Raw genomic sequence first — 25020 nt, forward strand, 5'->3', positions numbered from 1 at the left:
TTGTCTCTTTCTGCGCATAGAGTCGGTTCAGCACATGCAAATGCCTAATGTATTCAATATCCTATGTCTGCTTGTGAATATGTGCTTCCTTGGGATAGTGTACCTGGTTTGTGCAAAATGTGATACCAAGTGCTTCAATAAAGAAAGTTTAAAAAAACAAGATTAACAGGCCTTCTGGAATTTTGTTCTTTCATTCAGATTCTTAGGCCTGCTGCCAATCATCTCTTACATACCAAACTAGATTCGAAGGACTGCTGCAATGCAGCTTTTTAATTCCAAACCGGATTCAAATGGCTGCTGCCATTCAGCTCTTTCCTCCTAAAGCAGATTGTAAGGCCTGCTGCCATTCAGCTCCTTCCTCCTAAACCAGATTGTAAGGCCTGCTGCCATTCAGCTCCTTCCTCCTAAACCAGATTCTAAGGCCTGCTGCCATTCAGCTCTTTCCTCCTAAACCAGATTCTAAGGCCTGCTGCCATTCAGCTCCTTCCTCCTAAGCCAGATTCAAAGGCCTGCTGCCATTCAGCTCCTTCGTCCTAAGCCAGATTCAAAGGCCTGCTGCCATTCAGCTCCTTCGTCCTAAGCCAGATTCAAAGGCTTGCTGGCATTCAGCTTTCCTTCAAATCAATAAATATCTGGCGTTCTGCCATTCAGCTCTTCCACCAAACCATAGTCTCAGACCTGCAGTAATTCAGCTATTCCATCTCAGACAAGATTCCCAGACCTTGTTGCCTTCAGTTATTTCATTCCAAGCCCATTTCTAAGGCCATCTGGCACTCACCTCTTCCATCCCTTACTAGAGCCTCTGATCTGCTCCCATTCAGCTCTTACAGACTTATCAAGATTATTAGGCCTGCTTGGAATCTGCTTTTACATTCCACTTAAGATGCTAAGGCCTGCCCAGATTCTTCTCTTCCATTCCATGCAGGATCCCCAGCCCTGCTTGGACTTATCTCTTCAATTCCATGCAAGACTCTCAAGCCTTCTAAGATTCTGCTCTGCCATTAGTTGCAAGATTCTTACATTTTCTATGATCCTGCTCAACAGCTCCTTGCAAGATTCTATGACACAGGTGAATCATGTTTTTCCATTCCATGCACAATTCTCAGACATGCTGGGGTTTTTACCAGTGCATGCAAGATGCTAAGCCTTATTATTATTAATTGTTTTATTTGCCTGTAGTTGAGGAATCAACTTTTACAAAGTTACATCATTTCCTTATTCATTATTAAAAAAAAGAACCATGTTCAAAGTTTTTTTACAATGATCATATTCCAGTTACATTTCCTTTTACAATTTGGAATAATTTCAACTAGATTCTTTATCACACAAGTTTGCCAAGTTTGCCAAATTTTAAAAACAGATCAGTTTCATTACACTGTGAAATAAAATATTTGATTAGCGTACATTCATTTGCATAAAATATTAACATAGTATAAACCACTTCAGGAGAGAAAGAAAAGGAAGCACCCTTATTAAAAAAAGAAAATTCAGGCAGTCTCTGCATATGTTCTTGTGAACCACATCAAGGAGTTGAGAATGTATGACCTTTAATAGGTTAGCAAGAACTAACAAAAGAGAAACATTATCACCCCACATCAACCTTAACCAGAGAAAGTTCATAAACAAATCAGACTTTATTGACATGTCATTTCCATATAGCTGCAATCTAGGAATATCAAAGTGTGGACACTTTAGTATGCAATGTTTTCGTGTTTCTACCTCTGGGGGGTTTGACAGAAGTGACAATACATATTCTCTTCTATTGTCTTACTGTTCACCCAACACCTCGTTCTTTCTCGGGTAGGAAAGTGATTAAAACAAAATTGCATATTAAGTGTGCATGCTTTATCACAAGGAAAACATCTAATATAGGTGCTCACTTGTTTTCTCTTCCTTGGAAAGCAAGCATATTCTTCATGAAGTGAGTACTTACTCAGAGATTCTATGGTTATCATCCAGTCATGATCATAACGTTTTTAAAAAACTTTCTCTGAATAGTTAATGAGTTCATCCTCCGAAGAGTCAATGGTCTGTAATAAAGTTACCATTTTCTGTCCGTATTTGTTTACCGATTTGACAGAGTTGTCCCTTAACATCAAACCTAAGTCCTCATAAAGAGAGTTTGTCGGTGGATTTAGGATTTTCAGATAATTGGAGAGTTGCCTCCAACACAATCTTGAGGATAGTGACACTAAGCCAAGCTCATGCCTTATCATTGCATTTGGCAGAGACCTGGCAAAGCAGAGGACTGCTTTCCATATTCGACCCTGAATTGGCTTTAGATGTTCAATCAAATCTATTAAACACAAATCCAGACCATAAAGCAGTATCGGCTCAATTTTCAAGACCTAGTATTCAAGGATTGGCAACAATGAGAACTTACAGATTTTTAAGAAGAGCCACTTCATTTGGAATAAGAGGGGTTGCAGTTTTGCTTCCAAAGATTCTTTCCACATGCTGATTGAATTACAGTTACTTAAATTATAACCCAAATAACGTAACTCTGGGACTCGTATTCATTCCAAATCCACAGACCATCCAAGTGTTTTTATCTTCCTCGTTCCTGTTTGATTTTAGGGCATTGGCTTGGAGGTTGTTGGCCAGGCAACACTACATGAAAATTCCCAACTTGGCTTGCAAGCCATTAGGCGTCTTATCAAAGAAGATTAGATCATCGGCAATGCTAACCAATGAATTCTTAATTTGCCTAATCTTACAGGTGTTATTTTGTCATTGTTATAGAAAGTATCAATAACGCTTAGATAAAGGTTGAAAAGGGTGTAAGCCAAACAACAGCCTTGCTTGACCACGTAAAAGTCTGAATAGTCCTTGTTAAGGCACCCTCCTGAGTGATACAAACTCTGTATGTAGTGTTATGATGTAGTGCTGCCATCAACTGTACCAATCTCATGGGTATACCCAGACCCAACAGTTTGTTCCATAGAATTGATCTAATTACACAATCAAATGGGGATGACATTTCTAAGGAAGAAACTGGGACAATGTTTTTGCAATAGAGTTTGTAATGAAAATCGTATCAAAGTTAATATGGGTCTTTTTTATGAGAAATGATGGCATACCATCTGAGCCAAACGCTCTCGATGGATTTAGTTTGTTTATTGCCAACAAAATATCTTCTTCTTTGCACGTGCATCTGCCCTGTAAGCAAAAACTTTCACATGGATTGCTCACTTTAGTAAACATAGATGGGAGCTTATATTTGTCCAGAAGGAATTTGACCCAGGTTTCTTCTGGGATTTGTGATTCCATGTTATCACAGCGTTGACCAACGGTATGATTCATAGTGGACCAGGATGCTCTCAAATTATTTTTACAGAGGTTATCAATCATAGCCAGGTTGTCTCTAGTAAACATTTCAATCCTCAGGGATTTAAGTAACTCACTGTGGACTTCAAATAGTCGTTGCTTTTCCTCTTCATATTGTTTTATAGGAAGGTTCATTTTTTTAAGTTGTCTGATTTTCCTGTTTTTATCCCATTTGGACAAAGCCACTTTCTTATTATAGACATGTTTTTGGATTTTTATGGGTCTACAATTGCTTAGACTTATTGCAGTCTTTAGACAACATAAAACAGTTTTAGACAACTGGTTATCCCTGTATGACTGAGGCATGTTTTCCCTTGTTAAAATACCAGAGGACTGAACTGTTTGTATTCAACAAATTCAAGAATGCTGTGCTTAATTTATGATTCCATTTTATGGAGATACCTGGGTGGCATATTCAAGTAATGCTAATGAAGGATTTATATTGAAAATTTGAGCTTTGGTTGAGTAGTTGAATTTGAGCAGCACATGGTTACCCACTCCAGGGTTTTTAATGTTTACAAACCAACCCACAGCTAGACCTGATATTTGTCGACACATAGATTTAATCAATCCTAGAATAGGAGTCACCTCTAAGCAAGTATAAAAGGGTTGATGGTTTCCCTTAATTGTATCTAACTGGCAAAGCTCCCATTCTGTAAGGTATGTGTCCCAAATGCTCCCCTTTTGTCTACTTTTTGAGGACATCATCTCACTTGTTGAGTCGTTATTATTTCTAAGAACCTCTAAACAGTCAGAATTAAAATCACCACCCATTATAATTGCACTATTGGGGTGTGGGATGACCCACTGTTCCAAAAATTGTGTAATTCTTTTTAGAAACTCCTCGAGCTTATACTTTGACGGATTCCAGTAGAGATTAACTAATAGTATTGGTATTTTAGTTTTCTCCATTAGCTCTACTTCAACAACCAGTAGTCCATCAGAGGAGTGGATTACTTTAGTCCTGCTTTTAAGGATGCTATCTATTGCTGTCACTAATCCTCCACTTGGACGACCAGCAGCGGCTCGAGTGGCAGCACTTGTATTTGTCTCAAATCCATTCATCTGAAAATGCAAACACATCATGGTTTCTTTTATCATTATAATTGTTGCTTTGTTCTAATGGGAAGAATCTTTAAACCAGGTGTTCACCTTATTTGCACCACAAGCATTTCAAGACAGCCTCATTACAAGTTTGGAGGTAGCCTTGCCGGTAAAATCGGCAAGGCTACCTCCATACCAGCATGGAAATCCGGCACCCAGGAATGGGCAATTACCGCGGTATTCCAGCCCCGCCGGACCCGGTAATTGCCCTTTCGCAGGTGCCAGTGCCGGTAGATCCCCATTCCCATTTCAGCCCCATAGGGTTCAATGGGAATGGGGATGCCTGTAGTACCGGCACCGTTCATAACAGTGCCGGTGGTACATGCATGCAGTGCTCACTGGTACCTTTCATCCAGCCAGGGCAGACCTGGCGGAATGAAAGACACCCATGGCACAACTCAGAGTTTGCCGGTCCGGACACAAGATTGTGTCCGGACCGGCAACCTTGTAATGAGGCCCAATTATTTTGATAGAATCACTGCTAGAGTTGAGAGAGTCCCCGTTGTAAAACAAAGGTTTTAATTGCTGTTTCTACCCACGACCAATCCTGACCAGTTTTACTTATATCTATTATTTGAGTTTCTGGGGAGTCAATTGCACTGGATCTGTCTCACCCATTCTAGCTTCTTTCTTCTTCACAACGGGCAATTCAGCTTGAAACGATATGAACTCCTTAGCATCATCCAAGGCGTCCATGTTGAACAACCTTTATGCCCAAAATTTCCAAATTTTGTGCTGATCCTAAATCATTCTAGAAATAACGGATTGGTATCGACAGAAGATGCGGTTATTATTGGTCTGCGGCAGTGTGACCCATTCTATACCGTCTGATTCCAGCAATCTTAGTGCAGGAATTAGTTTAAAGATGTTTAACAGGCACAATCAGTGTATTCTACCACAGCCATTTATTTTGATCTCGCTCTCCCAATCCATGATCTTAGAGGAATAGATTTCTGTTTTCAGTCGACTTTGTTGATTGTTACAATCATTAGCTGTAAAAAAAAAGATCGACTCAGATTTTGATATCAATACATCATCATGTATCTTTTGCTTTTGCTCAATGTTAGATACTGGAATTGACATAACCACTTTCCCTTTAGGGTTACATACTACTGACTGTGTACATAGACCCCTGGTTTTGTTACCCAATGTTGGAAAAAAGAGGGACGTTTTACTTTGTATTGTTCCCCCATTAATGAAGTGGGATGCAAAAGGCATTGAGTCGACTCGCATGACCTTCTGATTATTCATATTCCCGGAAGGGTTACATCTCGATATGGATTGCACGGTATCCCCTTTTTTAGTCGTATTCTCTTGGGTATTTAGGTCAATCATCACGTTATCCATTGTTAGATTTCGTAAACATTTAATTGTGGAATTGTGGCCATGAATTTTAGTAGCCTACATATGTTACTTTTTTTTTCTTTACAATTGTTAGAGTTCTTATTTGCTTTTCTTCTAGCTTTGTTCTCTTTACATCTGATTCTACGCGAGTTTAGAGTGATTTGTGAAGGAGATTTTGAAGGTTCTGATTGAACAGTAGAGTTATTTATCATTTCTTGTTCTGTATTAATTTGTCTTTGTGATATTAAATCAACCAGTGGCAATGGGCTATTAGGTGGAGAGGAATCTATGTCACACTGACTCACTAAAGCCCTTGTTTCTAATTTCGCTATAGGGGGACCACTGTCCATAGCAAGCATCAAGTTTTGGATATATCTTCCAAGCATTATTAATTTGGATGTATTAGAATTAACGTTACCCTAAATGAGACCCTTGGTTCTATCCTGTGCACTTTCCACAGGCAATTTTGCCAATTGTTTTAAACACTTCTGAAACTCCGCTATCTCCAAATCAGACCTTGACACACTTTGGCTATTTGACATTATTATTGGTGAAGTCTGAACACAAATTGATATATTTATGGAAGGTGTGGAGCAGTCATTATACGCCCTTTCAGTTTGTGTAGCAACCGTAGTCCCACAACTCCAGCATTCTAAACATATATAGCAATCACTGGAAATACATTTTTTTCACATAAATACGTTTTAATAGCATCTGGATAAAACTGGTAGGGTTAGAGCACCCAGGGGTGTTTGAGAAAACAATACAAATAAGTATGATCCAGTAGACAGAACTGGATCTCAATGAAAAAACAGCAACAGCAAAATGCTACTCTTGGTCAATCATAACACTTGTGCGGTCACAGGAAAAGAACATAAACTCAATTTCATAAACATATATACAAAAAGTCACAAACACAAACAATGCTTGAACTGTGCACTGTTCAGGTGGTATTTAACATCGACACAACAGTGTTTCGGCCTAAAGGAGCTGTGGAGTGCAGCTTGGTGGGTAGGCCTTCATCAGGACGTGTGATGGAAAAAATGGTTGTCCCGGGATCTCTATCTAAAAACAACAGTGACCTCAAATATAAAATGATAATTCAATAAACTCCCTCAGGATGCTTCATTGCGCAACAAAGAAAAAACTCACTAATTGAGGAACCTGATTCTTACCAAAAACGTATCCAGTGCAAGGATAAGCGAGAATATCCATCGTAAGTATAGATGTCTGGACGGTATTGAATGAGCCGTGGAGGAAACAGGTGTGTACTTGTAACAACATATGAGGGTCTGTAAGAATTTCCATACAGATCCTGGTGCCACATATAATTAAATGGGAAGGAAGGTAAAGGCTTACCTCAAACGGTAAGGAATGTCTTCTAAATTGATAATGGTGGAGACACTTCCGGCAGATGGTATCTGCTGACCCAGATTGTCCGAAAAGTGACAAAGCCTGTGTACAAAGAATGCACATGGGTAAGCCAGCCAGCGTTACTAACGCACGTATTGGTGAAGATACACTGTAAATGTAACGACTACATAGACAAAGGTATGGTAGGCCTTCTAAAATTCACCCAAATCACTGGCAGGGGTAAAACTTACTTCTGTAAATCGAAGTATTCGTCTGGGCTGTGAAGCGCGGTGTCCGCTCTGGACGCGGAAATGCAGTGAAAGTGAAACCGTGACCTAGGTGACCATGGGTAATCAAACCCATGAGTCGCGTTGATAGGTTCGGTGGTGGTGCTCCCCCAGTGGGGCGTCATACAATGCGTGACCAATCACCAGCGCCACGACGACCAGGGGGCGGACCCCTGATCATGTTGGCCCGGTGCAAGAAGGATGTGTGCTGCAAGACTGTGGCGAAGCGTGCGAGCGGTGCATCACGCTCAGCCGGCGTGCTCGCGCTGGGGGCCCCTCATCGTGTAAGCCTGATGCACCAAAGAACAGAGCGTACGGGAAGCACATGGGCAGTGGGGCTCGCGCTCGCGCGACGTTCACGGGCAGCTGTGTCTAAAATGTGCATGCAGGACGGATGACAGAAAGTAGTCCGATCCTTGAGGAATCACTAAGATAAAATCATTATCAAAGTGGGAAAAATGATGCAAGTACTGACACAAGGGAAAGAAAGGTTGAACAAATTGCCTAAATCTAGAAACATGTCTCACACCACTTCTGAAATTGGCTGTATGGGGCACTATATGGTGATGTGTGTATGGAGCATGTATGTGTCAGTGCCGACAAAGAAACATCACAAAATGATCAAAAATTGAATACACTAAACACAAAATTGCAGTCATGTGTGCTTGGATAATTGAGATCGACTGTTAAGGACAGACCTTTTAGAACAACATTTTTTCAATTGTAACAAGATAAGGATGTCATCATATATTCGATCCGTGGTACCAAACACTTTGAGTACAAGGCAGTACATGGTAAAGTATTGGCATGGTACCATTGGACATAGCAAGATGTGAATGTCATCAAACATTAGAAATTTAATCATTTACAAAAAAACCAAACCTGCAGTGGATCAGTCAAATTCTATATAGGTAAAAACCACAACATAACAGTAAGGACTGTGATAACCCCAGCATAGAAACACCAAAATCCCCATGGTGGGTAAAGTATAGAGGTCAAAAGGAGCAAACTATCTTGTTCACTGGTTGTAGAAATGTTTCCATTCTACTGAAACATTCAAACCAGTTTGACCGTGTCAAGTTTGCGGACCAATTGTTGTTCCAGCCTCGTCAGTGCTTTGTCCCTATCCCATCCTCTTTTTTGTGGAGTAAGTTGCTGTATGATGGTCCAATAGACGTCATCGTTGGTATGTCCTAGTCGGTTGAAATGCTCGACCAAGGGTTTGTCCAGTATTCTGTTATTGATACAGGACCTATGCTCTGAGATCCGCTGTTTTATTGGTCTGGTGGTCTTGCCTATATACAGCAAATGGCATGGACATCGTATTCTGTAGATCACAAACTTACTGTTACAGTTAGTATGGGTTTGTAGAATACGGTGGTAGAAACAAAATACACCAATGAATAGGTTCAAGGGTACTCATACACGAATGGCTCCCACAATTGGTTTGAAAAAATGACTCTTCAAAATTGTTATCATAGAGAAAGATCTCTAGAGGACTTTTTATGTTGTAATTGCATGAGTCAAAAACACAACAACACAATTTACAGAGAGAGAATAGACATCATCAATGGTTTATTGGACCATAACAGAACATAAACGTAAATGCTTTAAAACACCATTTACCACCAATGCTCGGGACAAAGTTGAAAATGGTGTGTGTGCAACAAACCCAACCTCTGTGGAGGTTTGTCAAAACAGACACAGTTAAATTGTGAAACAATTCAAAGCGGAATTCTAAAGACAGCGTAAAACTACTAAGAGGCAACAGATAAGATTTTTCATGTGTGAACAGCAATCAATGTGCTGTGAATTTGGGGAGTAGTATGTCTACACCAGGTGTTTCGTACGTTTAGAATTGGGCTAAATGAGCCTCATCTTTGGGACGGCCATCATCAGGACAAGGTTCTGTACATGGGACGTCTAAGCTATGTAGCAATTGATAGGCACTGTATTAGAGATCCATACGCCACACTGGGCTGGTCTCGAGGTACTCCTTTCACCAAATAACTACAGGTGAAAAGGTCCAATGTGTTGTAAAGCGGTCAGCCATCAAAGGTATGGCTTTGGTGGTGGGCCAGATAGGCTGTCAAAAGGCTGCGTGCAGAGAGCGGGGCATCTTCGAGTGACTGAAGGAGCACACTGCACAGCGTGGGAAAAAGCTGTTGCCAAGGCTGCATGAGTGTTTTATATGGCAGCCATGTTAGGATCAGGCCTGATCCTAACATGGATCACACTGCACAGCGTGGGAAAAAGCTGTTGCCAAGGCTGCATGAGTGTTTTATATGGCAGCCATGTTAGGATCAGGCCTGATCCTAACATGGATCACACTGCACAGCGTGGGAAAAAGCTGTTGCCAAGGCTGCATGAGTGTTTTATATGGCAGCCATTTAAAATGATGTCTTCCCTTTCAGGATCGTCGGTGTGATGTCCTCGTGATGCAGCTTTAGCAGGTAAGGTCTTCTTTCTCTCCAATTCTCTCTTATCTCCCTTTGCAGGCGACCCAGGATGCTGACAGGCGTGACTGAAGTCCAGATGCAGGAGCTGACACGGTGAGCGTCCAGCTGCGAGGAGCAGAACAACGCGAAGCGTGAGTTGCTGATCGGGCGTGGTTTAAATAGCTTTGGAAGAAGTTCCAGGCATGTATCCTTCCACCGATCAGGTATGTATCCTTCCCCGACCACACCCAGGTGGAAAGTAGTCCCACAGGTAAAGTAGTTCCATTCATGCCTCAAGAGGGCCTGGATGTAGCAGCATGGTCTGCATCAGGTAAGTGCACATTAAAACACTTGAACACATGTCTAGCTTTATGAGCCTGGTGCCTAAGGTGCCAGGACAGGGGTCCAACATGAGCCTGTCCAAAGGGCCCCAGCTTGGGCCCGCTGGCACTTCCCTGGGGGGAATGATGCCTGCCTCTGGGGTTGATGGGTCGGACCTGGCTACTTGGAGGTAGGCATCATGACAGTACCCCCCCTCAAGGCCCCTCCCAAGGTTGTTCCCTCCGGGGGTTTTGGCTTGTTCGGAAATCTCTGGTGGAACCTTTGTATTAATCGAGGTGCGTGAACATGGTTACTAGGCTCCCACGATCTCTCCTGAGGTCCATATCCCTTCCAGTCAACAAGATAGAAGAGTTTTGACTTTAACACCTTGGAGTCTAAAATGTCTTTAACTTCGAATTCTAATTCCCCTTCAATTTGAACTGGGTCTGGAGGCTTGGACAGTTGGGTCCCTGTTTGTACTGGCTTCAAAAGTGATGCATGAAAAACTGTAAATCCAGTTTAAAGGCCACGGGATTTATTATAGCCTTGATGGGATAAGGTCCTATGAATCTGGGATTGAAGGTTTGCGGGCCCTTGAGGGGTAAATGTTTCGTTGCTAGCCATACCTGGTCTCCTACTTGGTAAGGACAAGTTTTACTTCGGTGCAAATCAGCATTTTCTTTATACTTTTTCTTGGCTTGCTGTAAATGAGTTGCAGCTTCTTTGAAGGCTCGGGTTATTGTGGAATGCAGATGATTTACTGCGGGCATTTCCAGGGTCAGAGGTGGATCTAGGTCAGAGGTCCGAGGATGGTGACCATACAAAGTATAAAAAGGAGTTTGTCCGGTTCCAGAATGCACTGAATTGTTGTATGCATATTCTGCGATCCAAAGGATGTCTTTCCAATTTAACTCGGATTGGTGTAACATGCACCGAAGATATTGCTCGAGAGTCTGATTGGTTCTCTCGGTTTGTCCGTCGGTCTGGGGGTGGTGGCTGGTGGATAACCGCACATCTATTTGTGCTAGTTGGCAACATTTCTTCCAAAAATGGGAGCTAAATTGACTTCCACGATCCGAGACTAATATGGAAGGAAAACCATGTATGCGAACTATATTCTCCAGAAATTCCTTGGCCAAGGTGGAAGCTGAAGGCAAACCTTTTAAAGGGATAAAGTGGGCCATTTTGGAGAATAGATCCACAATTACAAGGATAGTGTTGTAACCAGCACAAGGAGGCAGGTCAGTTATAAAGTCCATTGACAAGGTGTGCCATGGTGCCGGTGGAATATCCAAGGGTTGAAGTAGGCCGGCTGGCCTTTTCTTTTGACCCTTGTTTTGGGCACAAATTCCGCAAGACAATACAAAAGACTTTATGTCTTTTCTCCAAGAAGGCCACCAGAAGTGGCGTTTGATTTTTTCCTCCGTTTTAGCGATACCAGGGTGTCCTTCCATTAATGATTCATGATGATGGGCAATAACAAGTTCTTGCAATTCTTTACTTGGCAGAAACAACCGCTCCTGGAAGTAGGGTAAATCATCCTTAACGGTGTAATGAGGACCCTTTTGACTCCATTCCAGTAAGGCTGAAGAGTCTAGAAGTTGTTTTACTTGCGTTTGGATGTCCTCAATAGTTTGCAATGAAGTTAGGCCTAAGATTCTTTGTTCAGGTATGATTGGCACAGGTTCTAAACTCGAATTGGGTTCTTCCATGCCCAAGGCGTTCGCTTTACCATTCTTGCAGCCAGGGCGAGAGGTAATTACGAAATCAAATTCCGCAAAGACTAGAGCCCATCGGAGTTGTCGTGAAGATTGAGCTTTGGCCGTCTTTAAATATTGTAAATTTCTGTGGTCCGTAATTACGGTGATGGTGTGTCTTGCCCCGAGAAGGTAGTGACGCCAAGCCTTGAAAGCAGATTTAATAGCCAGTAACTCCTTGTCGGTAATTGCGTAGTTGATTTCAGGAGGAGAACATTTCCTGGACCAAAAGGCCACAGGGTGTAGTTGGTTAGTTTCTGGGTCTCTTTGCGACAGGACAGCTCCCATGGCCGAACTGGATGCGTCGGTTTCCACAATGTAAGGGAGATCTGGGTGCGGGTGCTTCAATACAGGTGCAGAGGTGAATTTGATTTTCAGGTCCTGAAAGGCTTGTTCGGCCTCAAGAGTCCATTCAAAGCGTTTGTTTTTCTTTAGGAGAGCTGTGATGGGTTGGACTGTTCGGGAAAATTCCGGAATGAATCTTCGATAGAAATTGGCGAAGCCGAGCATGCTCTGAACTCCCTTCACCGAGCTCGGAGATGGCCATTTGAGGATGGCGTCCACCTTTCGCGAGTCTATTCGGACTCCTTGAGGTGTCAGGATGAATCCGAGAAACTCAACTTCTGTGGTATGAAAAACACATTTTTCGAGCTTTGCGAATAGTCTGTGCTGGCGCAATTTCTCAAGAACTGCCCTAACATGTTTTCTGTGATCGGATTCTGAAGAAGAGTACATCAGGATGTCGTCAATATAAACAATGACACAGACATTGATAAGTTCCCGAAGAACATCATTCATAAAGTACTGAAAGGCGGCAGGTGCATTGCACAAACCGAAGGGCATCACCTGATATTCGAAGAGCCCAAATTTGGTGCGGAATGCAGTCTTCCATTCGTCGCCTTCTTTTATACGCACCAGGTGATAAGCTCCTCGGAGATCTAACTTGGTGTACACACAAGCGACTTTCACCTGGTCGATAAGCTCAGGGATCAGGGGCAGAGGATAACGATGCTTAATCGTTATTTGATTTAGGGCGCGATAGTCTATACATGTTCTAAGGTCGCCCTCTTTTTTCGGCACGAAGAACAGATCTGAGGAGACAGGAGACTTGGACGGGCGAATAAAACCATTGGCTAGGTACTGATCTAAATACTGACGCAAATGCAGGTTCTCAGGTTCCGTAAGAGCATAAATCCTACTACAAGGTAGTTGAGCATTGGGTACCAGATCGATTTGGCAATCATAAGACCGATGGGGAGGTAACGTGTTAGCCTGTTCCTTCTGAAAACCGTCTTGGAATTCTTGGTATTCTGACGGTAGCTGTACAGGGGTGGAAGTTGCTGAGGCTAGACCCATAACTGGATTTTTTGGATAACAAGTTGGTTCACAATCAGGAAAACTTATCTTCTTTGCTCGCCAGTCGATTCTGGGATTATGTGTTTCTAACCAAGGAATTCCAAGAATTACTTGAAATTGTGAGGCCTTGATCACATCAAACACGATTGCTTCCCGATGTCCATCCTGACCCACCAGTGTCATTTCAACAGTGGAATGCGTTACAGGCTCTGAGGCTATTTCGGTTCCATCTACTGTAGTAATGACATCTTGGGTTACTTTCGGGCGGAGAGGGAGCTTAATCCTGGAAGCCAATTCACGGTCTATGTAGTTTCCAATAGCTCCACTGTCGATGTATGCTTTTACAGCATGCAACTGCTGAGGCTGTTTTGGGTCCACGAGCACCATTGGCATGACAAAATGCGAGGTCAAAGAGTTTGTTTTCAAGCTCGGCAAGCGGACCCCTACGCTTGTCGGGCTAAGTCGTTTCCCGAATCAGGTGTCAATAAATCGTTATCAGTGGCTCCAACCACCTTCTTAGGTGGTTTAACCGGACAATTTCAAAGAAAGTGACCGGAAGTCCGGCAATACAGACAAAGTTGCATTTGCCGCCTTCTCTCTCGTTCCTTCTGCGTTAATGGTCCTTTAACACCGCCGATTTGCATAGGTTCGGATATGTCGGTACTCTTGGAGTTAGCGTGGGTTTTGATCGGTACTCGGGTTTCGTACTTGAACCGATCTGCTTTTCTATTTTGAAGTCTGTGATCAAGTTGAACCACCAAGTCTATGTAGTCTGCGCAGACCTGGGGTGGATCTACTATCTGAGCTAGAACATCCTTAAGCTCTCCGCGCAGGCCTTGATGAAACAATGTGATCCTTTTGTTTTCTGGCCATCCAGTTTCCACAACCAGTCTATTAAAGGTGGCAACGTAGGACAGGAGATCCTGATTACCTTGTCGTAAGGATAGCAGTTCGTTATCAAGGGCCTGTCCTTGAGAGTGTCGAGCAAACAATCTTTGCATGCTGGCCTGGAAGCCCTGAAAATCCTGGAGAATGGGATCATCCTGATTTACCAATGGAATAGACCAATCGGCAGCACTGCCACTGAGGTAAGATAGTATAAAGGCTACCTTGGTCTGGTTGTTGGGGAAGGCCCCGGGTCTGCATAGAAAGTGTAAACGACATTGGTTCATAAAGACGGCATATTTTTTGGGATCCCCCGCAAAACGTTCAGGCGGGGCCAAAGGCATGTGTCCAGGTAGATTGATTTGTACCGGGTTATTCAAACCCATTGATGTGGAAGTACCTCCGGAATTAGGTAAAGGAGTGTGCCCTGCCTGGGCCTGCAATAACCTTTTGGCCAGGTCATCAGTTCTTTCCTTGGATAGGATCAGTTCTCTTTTGAGAGCGTTGGTCTCCTGGCGGGCTGAGTGCACTTCTGCCCGTAATTCCCCCAAAAGCTGGGCCAGCTGATCTGTCTCGGAAGTCTCCATAGCGCCCGGGTGGGAAATTGTGGGTAGGCTTCGCATTCTGTCACGCTCACCTGATTCCCACGGAGGCGCAGGTCTGGCTTCGAGTGCTGATGCTTCTTCAATGGTGAAGCGCAGGACTCTGATGATGGACAGGAAGGGCCCCTCTACTCTGGCTTTTCTGGCTCGCAGGAATATTCCCCTTAGGGTCTGGAAGAATGAGTTCTCCATCCTGCTTCTGATGCAGGGGCGCGTTGAAACCCAGTTACTTCACTGGATTGAGGTTTGATGGGAGTTCAAAATAAGCTTGACTATTCAGGTGAGGCGCTGTAAGAGTTCTGTTGCAAGTTCAAAAGTTCAAGCTTAATAATAATGTTCATTGTCTTATTGCAGCAAGCACTAATGCTTATGTCTTTTTCCCCTTAGGGACCGGGGTTCGGAATGCCGGAGATATGGCGCCGACCCGAAGTGTAAGTTCTGGATGAGCGTTCAGGTAATGTCTTTGCATTCGCTCATTCAATGTCTTTGTCTTTTTTCCCCATTGGGGCCGGGGTCCGGAATGCCAGGAAGCGGCAGGACCCGAAATGAAATGGGAATGACCCAACAGGTAAGTCTTAGAAGGAAACTGAGCTTTTCCTATTTCCCTTCCTTCTCTCACCTTGTTTTCTTGTCTTTTCTCTCTAGGCTCTGGGAAGTGGGTGCGGATCCGGATGATCGCTGCTGAAGATGGAGGCGCCCAGGAAAGTTGGGTGAAATGCAGCGCTGCAGCGATCAAAGCGAAATGCATTTAAAATGATGTCTTCCCTTTCAGGATCGTCGGTGTGATGTCCCCGTGATGCAGCTTTAGCAGGTAAGGTCTTCTTTCTCTCCAATTCTCTCTTATCTCCCTTTGCAGGCGACCCAGGATGCTGACAGGCGTGGCTGAAGTCCAGATGCAGGAGCTGACACTGTGAGCGTCCAGCTGCGAGGAGCAGAACAACGCGAAGCGTGAGTTGCTGATCGGGCGTGGTTTAAATAGCTTTGGAAGAAGTTCCAGGCATGTATCCTTCCACCGATCAGGTATGTATCCTTTCCCGACCACACCCAGGTGGAAAGTAGTCCCACAGGTAAAGTAGTTCCATTCAGGCCTCAAGAGGGCCTGGATGTAGCAGCATGGTCTGCATCAGGTAAGTGCACATTAAAACACTTGAACACATGTCTAGCTTTATGAGCCTGGCGCCTAAGGCGCCAGGACAGGGGTCCAACATGAGCCTGGCGCCTAAGGCGCCAGGACTGTGTCCAAAGGGCCCCAGCTTGGGCCCGCTGGCACTTCCCTGGGGGGAATGATGCCTGCCTCTGGGGTTGCTGGGTCGGATCTGGCTCCTTGGAGGTAGGCATCATGACACCTCCACAGATGTTGGGTTTGTTGCACACACACCATTTTCAACTTTGTCCCGGGCATTGGTGGTAAATGGTGTTTTAAAGCATTTACGTTTATGTTCTGTTATGGTCCAACAAACCATTGATGATGTCTATTCTCTCTCTGTAAATTGTGTTGTTGTGTTTTTGACTCATGCAATTACAACATAAAAAGTCCTCTAGAGATCTTTCTCTATGATAACAATTTCGAAGAGTCATTTTTTCAAACCAATTGTGGGAGCCATTCGTGTATGAGTACCCTTGAACCTATTCATTGGTGTATTTTGTTTCTGATTTAACCCTCCTGGGTAGAATAGGTTCCATACCAGGAGCCCGAATTTTTTGATTTGAATACGGTGGTAGTCCTTGTAATCAAAGGTTTTGGTGGGAGTGGTGTAGTGGCATGCCACACAGTTTCCACATCGATAGTGTCCCACAACACTTGGAAGGTCCCAGAGTGTGTTCGGGGTTTTGGTTTTTTCGACATATGCATGGACCAAAGGGTCCATTAGATTCCTGTTCTTTTTTAATGCAAAAATGGGCTTCTTCCCCAGAGTGCCCTTATTTTTTATTAGATGCCAGTGTTTGTTGATAGTTTGTTTGGTGAGATTACTCAATAGACTGTATGTTGTGACACAAACTAGTCTGTTCATCTCAGTTTTTTCTTTTGGTGTCAGGCATATTGTTCTGTCAGTGTTCAGTTCCCTTTTTCTTGCTTGTTTAATTGATTTTTTGGGATATCCCCTTTCTTTCAGCCGATTTTGTAGGCTGTTGGCATGTTGCTCGTATTTCTCTTTGTTGGAACAATTACGTCTGATTCTCAGAAACTGGCCGTAAGGTAAATTGTATCTGAGACCCTGAGGGTGGTAACTGGAAAAACGTAATAAACTATTACGGTCTGTTGGTTTCCTGTAGAGTTCGGCTTGGAGATTTTTTCCTGATCTGTATATGTGTAAATCAAGGAAATCCACTGTCTGGTAGCTCCAATCAATAGTAAACCGAATGTGGTCATTATATTGATTGATCCATTGATGGAAAAGATTCAGATTGGCTTCTGTGCCGGTCCATATGAGCAGGACATCGTCAATGTACCGTCTCCATAAGAGTATTTGTGATTTGAAGGGGTTATGTTCATTGTGTATGTAATCTGTTTCATACTGAGCCATATACAAATTCGCAACATCGGGGGCAAAAGTAGCCCCCATGCTTACACCTTTTATTTGTTGGTATAGTTGATCCTTAAATAGAAAGAAGTTCTCCGACATAGTGAGTCTTACACATTCTAAATCTGTTGGTGTTGTGGTCACATCATCCCTTTTGTTGAGGCACCTTTTCAAAGCTTCTAGCCCCTCTCTTTGTGGTATTGATGTATAGAGAGCTTCAACATCCATTGTGGCCAGAATACAGTGTTGTGGTAAGGCAAGGTCTTGCAGTATCAGTATAACATTTGTGGAATCCTTGATGTAAGAAGGCATCTTGCTCACAAACGGTTTAAGGAAAAAATCTGTATATTAGGATAAAGGTTCTAGGAGTGAGTCACATGCAGAAACTATAGGTCTTCTCGGTGGTTGTCTTGGGTTCTTATCAACTTAGATGACATTCCTTACCGTTTGAGGTAAGCCTTTACCTTCCTTCCCATTTAATTATATATGGCACCAGGATCTGTATAGAAATTCTTACACACCCTCATATGTCATTACAGGTACACACCTGTTTCCTCCACGGCTCATTCAATGCCGTCCAGATAACTATACTTGTGATGGATATTCTCGCTTACCCTTGCAATGGATATGTTTTTGGTAAGAATCAGGCTCCTCAATTAGTGAGTTTTTTCTTTGTTACGCAATGAAGCATCCTGAGGGAGCTTATTGAATTATCATTTTATATTTGAGGTCACTATTCCACTCACTACACTCCATTTGTTGTTTTTAGATAGAGATCCCGGGACAACCATTTTTTCCATCACACGTCCTGATGAAGGCCTACCCACCAAGCTGCACTCCACAGCTCCTTTAGGCCGAAACACCATTGTGTCGATGTTAAATACCACCTGAACAGTGCACAGTTCAAGCATTGTTTGTTTTTTGTGACTTTTTGTATATATGTTTATGAAATTGAGTTTATGTTCTTTTCCTGTGACCGCACACGTGTTATGATTGACCAAGAGTAGCATTTTGCTGTTGCTGTTTTTTCATTGAGATCCAGTTCTGTCCACTGGATCATACTTATTTGTATTGTTTTCTCAAACACCCCTGAGTGCTCTATCCCTACCCGTTTTATCCAGATGCTATTAAAACGCATTTATGCGAAAACAATGTATTTCCAGTGATTGCTATATATGTTTAGAATGCTGGAGTTGTGTGACCTCTCACCCTGAAATTTTGTTTTTGATTATCTTAGTATACCTACCTGGGTTTTTCAGGGTTTTGCCAAGTGCCCTAATATTTAATCGCAACCGTAGTCCTGTAGGTTAATTTTTCAGCAAACATATCCCTTTTTTAAAGAATGTTTGAACCACAGGCCAGGATAAAACCTTCCAGTATGTTTATTTTAGCCATCATATCAATTAAGGTTGACTTCACATCCCGTAACTATAGTTTTGTCGTGTCATGGCCTTTATCCAGAAGATTCAGGATACTGGTAAGTACTGGAAAGGACATATATCAATTGGCGTTCGAAGAATGATATCCAACAGATAATTAAGATCTGTATTAAAGGAATATTTTTAAATGTGTCGGTCTATGATTAAACAAAATATGTAACAAGACAGAGAGAGTGTATAGAGTTCACAAATTAACGTGACTGAGCTAAGTGGGTAAGGTAGAATATGCGAGCTGAACAATGCATGGGAAAAATAGTCCTCTAAAAGATGCAATGGTAAATTGTCACTTAGATGGTAGGTTAAATGAATAAACAGAAAAGGAATTCCCAAAACAAGCTACCTACTGGTGTCATACTTCTGGGCTTGTTATTTGGACTGAAATGAGGCAAACACGAATCACAGTCTTGTGTCAAAACAAATATCACAAGATATGCACATAGGCTAGTATTTCAAAAGAAAATATTCAATTTTATTTTTTCTGGTACATATTTAAAAAAATGGAACGTAATGGGTACAATTATTAAAAGAACACAAAAATTCCTTTTCTGTCTATCCGGTATTGACCACATCCCACAAGCCCCTATTAAAAAAGTGGTCTCCTTTAGCTCACAAAGCTATACCCGGTTAAATGAATAATGTAAACAAACATATATAAATAATGCAGAAAAACTTGAAGGGACCATCAGAGTTTCTGAGTGGTATTGCTATGGGTCAGCAATTAAACTTAAACCGATAGCATTTTTATGTTTAGTATTCTAAGAGATAGACACTAATTAAGTGACAATCAAAACAAATATTACACTTAGACCCAGATAAGGCAACACAGGTATGATGCAACATACATAAGTAGCACGCAAATAGTTATTCGTATTCTAAAACCTCTAAAAAAAATGAAAGATTACTTTCACTAGTCAAAGGCGAAATATTATATCCCTGCAGTGGATGATATGGGAACAATTCCATCCCTCAGGCAGGGTGAGGTTCCCAAATAGATTAACATTTCAAACAAAGAAAGATCAAAAAGGTCAAACACCAGTGGCATGCAGCTCTCCATGCATGTGGTGATGGGCGAAGGAAATGAAGGGAGTTACCATGACTGTTGTACGTTGCACTTTAAACATCTGTCACTCTTTGTGAGGCAAAGTGGCCACCACTTACAAGTGACACCATGATCTCATTGGCAAAACTTTCATACATTCTCTATTCAATGTTATTAATTGGCTACGTAGTTGGGTCAGTGAATATATCACCCACCCCAGAAGCTTTCGTGTATTTCTAGTGTGTTGTATCATATGCAAATCTGAAATTCTGTTTATTCTTGATATATTGTATCCCTGGATGGTGGTTGCCAAACAATGGCAACTCCCTAAGTGATAATGTGTTGCCACAATTCAGTTGACAAACAAAAAGAGGGGCCAGTCACAAGATGAAACTTCTGACATGATAAAACGAATCAAGCTTGACTTGTATCTATTTGTAGAAGACTTAGAAATATATACAAATTCAATACTGCCATGTAAGAGATCCTGGACCCAAGAAGACCAAAGAAAAAAGAAAGAAGGAATAGGGAAGAATAGAAAGTAGTAGACGCATACAGTGGTGACAGAATATGATATTTTCATGGTTGCATCCTATTTGTGAGAAAAACTGAAAAAATAAAACATGACAATGCATGCATTCTTAAATGAAACCTACAAGAATATGAAACAGATTGTAAGGTTAAGTGAATGTCAATGTAAAACTGATTAACATACTTATCTAAACATTTGAAATAGGGTTCTACAAGCAAAACTTTGGTGGCATTCTGAAACTTGACAATAGCACAAATATAAACTTTGTTTTCTAATCACACATGATAATGCAGGTGTCTGTAAATAAAACCTACACAGATATGAAACCAATTCTGAAATTATAAAAAGGTAATTGGAACAAGAACTATCATCATAGTCAGCTATATATCTGACATGTGGTTCTACAAGTGAGTTTATGGTCACATTCAGAAACTTGACAGAGGTACTGATAAATATAAAATTGTTCTGTTTCTTTTCTGTCTAGAAACACATATAGTTCATTATCTTTATTCAATTCAGAGTGGGCGGTATACAATGTGTAAATCCAATATGCTTAGGGGGTAATTCATAGAATTCAGCGCACAAGTGGCGCACGCGGCTGGCGCACAGTGTGCACGTGCGAATCCCTGCGCTAGCCGTGTGCGCTAAAATCCATTTCCGCGTACAGCGTATTCATGGATTCCAGCCACCAAAACCAGCCGTGGCGCACAGTAGCGCAGCGACCCTGCAGCAGCGCCAGTTACGCCCCCAAGAACGCCTCTCGCGCAGGGAAAAGCCATCAATATACCCAATCCAGCGCAAAGGGCTGCGCTAACCCTGTACCAGCACGGCAAGCGGGCTACGTGTATCACTGGGGTGCGCGGGAAGTACCTCACGCGATTGGCCCCGTGCGAGCAGGGTACGCGTATTTCAGAGGTGCGTGGGAAGTTCCACACGCGATTTCCGCAGGGTACGCGTATCTCAGGGGTGCGCGGGAAGTGCCACACGCGATTAAATCATGGTACGTGTATTTCAGGGGTGCGCGGGAATTTCCACACGCGATTGGGCCCATGCGAGGACGGTACGCGGATCTCAGGGGTGCGCGGGAAGTGCCACACGCGATTGCAGCAGGGTACGCATATCTCAGGGGTGCGCGGGAAGTGCCACACGCGATTTCATCATGGTACGTGTATTTCAGGGGTGCGCGGGAATTTCCACACGCAATTGGGCCCGTGCGAGCACGGTACGCGTATCTCAGGGGTGCGCGGGAAGTGCCACACGCGATTGCAGCAGGGTACGCGTATCTCAGGGGTGCGCGGGAAGTGCCACACTCGATTTCATCATGGTACGTGTATTTCAGGGGTGCGTGGGAATTTCCACACGCGATTGGGCCCATGCGAGCACGGTACGCGTATCTCAGGGCTGCACGGGAAGTGCCACTCGCGATTGCAGCAGGGTACGTGTATTTCAGGGGTGCGCGGGAATTTCCACACGCGATTTCATCGTGGTACGTGTATTTCGGGGTGCGTGGGAAGTTTCACACGCGACATGAGCAGGGAATGTGTATTTCAGGGGTGCGCGGGAAGTTCCACACGCAAATTCATCAGGGTACGTGTATTTTGTGGTGCGGGGGAAGTTTCACACGCAACATCAGCAGGGTTCGTGTATTCCAGGGGTGCGTGGGAAGTTCCACACGCGATTCCATCAGGGTACGTGTATTTCAGGGGTGCGCGGGAAGTTCCACACGCGATTGGGCCCGTGCGAGCAGGGTACGCGCATTTCAGGGGTGCGCGGGAAGTTCCACACGCGATTCCATCAGGGTACATGTATTACAGGGGTGCGCGGGGAGCACCACACGTGAATTGCACGTGTGGGTCCTCCCAGGTGTTCCCTCTACACCCTCCACGGCCCCTGCAGGTGGCTCACACCACAGGGGCCTACCCTGCACATGTCCTGCAGGCACCCCATCCTCCATGGCCATGATCCCCAGCCAACCCACATGTCAACTTGCACTACTGCCCACCAATGCATGTCCCCCTGCACCCCCAGCCACCAGGGGCACCCTCCACCAGGCCCCCACCCATGTCCCCCACCCCCCCAGCAGTGCAGGGGCAGCCTCCACCAGGCCCCCACCCATGTCTCCCACCACCCCCACCCCCCAGCCACCAGGGGCAGCCTCCACCAGGCCCCCACCCATGTCTCCCACCACCCCCACCCCCCAGCAGTGCAGGGGCACCCTCCACCAGGCCCCCACCCATGTCTCCCACCACCCCCACCCCCCAGCAGTGCAGGGGCACCCTCCACCAGGCCCCCACCCATGTCTCCCACCACCCCCACCCCCCAGCACTGTGGGGCACCTGCCAGCAGGCCCCCACCCATGTCCAACTCATGTCTCCCACCACCCCCACCCCCCAGCACTGTGGGGCACCTGCCAGCAGGCCCCCACCCATGTCCAACTCATGTCTCCCACTACCCCCACCCCTCAGCACTGTGGGGCACCCTCCACCAGGCCCCCACCCATGTCTCCCACCACCCCCACCCCCAGCACTGTGGGGCACCTGCCAGCAGGCCCCCACCCATGTCACCCACCACCCCCACCCCCCAGCAGTGCGGGTCACCCTCCACCAGGCCCCCACCCATGTCTCCCACCACCCCCACCCCCCAGCAGTGCAGGGGCACCCTCCACCAGGCCCCCACCCATGTCTCCCACCACCCCACCCCCCAGCACTGTGGGGCACCTGCCAGCAGGCCCCCACCCATGTCCAACTCATGTCTCCCACCACCACCACCCCCCAGCCACCAGGGGCAGCCTCCACCAGGCCCCCACCCATGTCTCCCAGCACCCCCACCCCCCAGCACTGTGGGGCACCCTCCACCAGGCCCCCACCCATGTCTCCCACCACCCCCACCCCCCAGCTCTGTGGGGCACCTGCCAGCAGCAGGCCCCTACCCATGTCTCCCACCCCCCAGCAGTGCCGGGGCACCCTCCACCAGGCCCCCACCCATGTCTTCCACCACCCCCACCCCCCAGCCACCAGGGGCAGCCTCCACCAGGCCCCTACCCATGTCTCCCACCACCCCCACCCCCCAGCAGTGCAGGGGCACCCTCCACCAGGCCCCCACCCATGTCTCCCACCACCCCCACCCCCCAGCACTGTGGGGCACCTGCCAGCAGGCCCCCACCCATGTCTCCCACCCCCCAACCCCCAGCAGTGCAGGGGCACCCTCCACCAGGCCCCCACCCATGTCTCCCACCATCCCCACCCCCCAGCACTGTGGGGCACCTGCCAGTAGGCCCCCACCCATGTCCAACTCATGTTCCCCACCACCCCCACCCCCCAGCCACCAGGGGCAGCCTCCACCAGGCCCCCACCCATGTCTCCCACCACCCCCACCCCCCAGCCACCAGGGGCAGCCTCCACCAGGCCCCCACCCATGTCTCCCACCACCCCCACCCCCCCAGCAGTGCAGGGGCACCCTCCACCAGGCCCCCACCCATGTCCAACTCATGTTCCCCACCACCCCCAACCCCCAGCACTGTGGGGCACCTGCCAGCAGGCCCCCACCCATGTCCAACTCATGTTCCCCAGCCAACATGTCATCACAATCTAGATCCCTGGTCCCTATGGTCAGCCTCCAAATGCAAAACACCCACCCGAGTATTGCATCCACCCACTCATAATTTGCAATTACATCACAGAACACCAATTGCAAGTTCCGAAACAAACACATTTCCCTCACATACACCCAATGGGTGTCAGTGAATCTCAAAACCCATATCATGAAATGCATGAAACCAATGAGATACCACACATTGAAGTTCACCAAAAAAAATATGTATTAAAGGAAACATAAATAGAATCAAAAATAAAGAAACAGAAATGTGAATGTACCAAAATTAAAAGAAGCATGTCCGTGAAAAAAAGCAAAACCAAAAATAAAATTCCAAAGTAATGGTGTCCAAAGTCACTGTCCACAAAACAAAATCCAATGGGAAATAAAAAAGAAAGCCATTGCTCCATGGTTAAAATGTGAAAAAAAAATACAATCCAACAGTGAACTATGTACATGGAACAAGCCAGGGTCCATTATCCCAACAAAAGAAAGGAAACCTATCTAACTACACTAACTAATAAAATAAACTATATACAAAAATGTGGCCAATGTCCAAAAGGTCCAAATAAAATCAAAACAAAAATGAAACCTAACACTACCTACATAACTATGTACAAGGGCAGCGGGCTAGTTTGACGGCTCACTTGTGGATGTCCCGGGCCAGAACTCCTGCTCAATGTCCCGGAGGCGGTCCTCCTCCATGGCCCCGAGGGTCCGCAGGGCTGTCGACGTGTCCACCTCCAAACCCCTGCGGATTGCCTCGAGGCACTCGGCCCGCCTCAGGTCCCTCCGCATGGAGTTCTCTGCCCTGACCATTGTGAGCCGTGCCTCTTCTGCCCGCTGCCACTCCGCATCTATGGCGTGGCCCAACCGCTGCCACACGGAAGACACTCTCTGTCCTGGGTCCTCCTGCCCTCCGGCCGATGCCTGCCCCTCCGATGATGAAGGCCCCGAGACTTCATGGCTCCCACCACGTTGCTGCTGCTGCTATGCCTCTGCCCGTGCACTGCCTCCTGCTGCCTGCACATCCTCCGCTGGCTGGGGTGCAGTCGTTGATGTGGCCACCCCTGCTGGACGTCCGACTCCCGACTGTGGCAGGGATGCCTCCTCCACCAGCCTG

Source organism: Ambystoma mexicanum, chromosome 1p, assembly GCF_040938575.1.
Source record: "Ambystoma mexicanum isolate Mex_15411 chromosome 1p, UKY_AmexF1_1, whole genome shotgun sequence".
Classification (NCBI taxonomy): Eukaryota; Metazoa; Chordata; class Amphibia; order Caudata; family Ambystomatidae; genus Ambystoma; species Ambystoma mexicanum.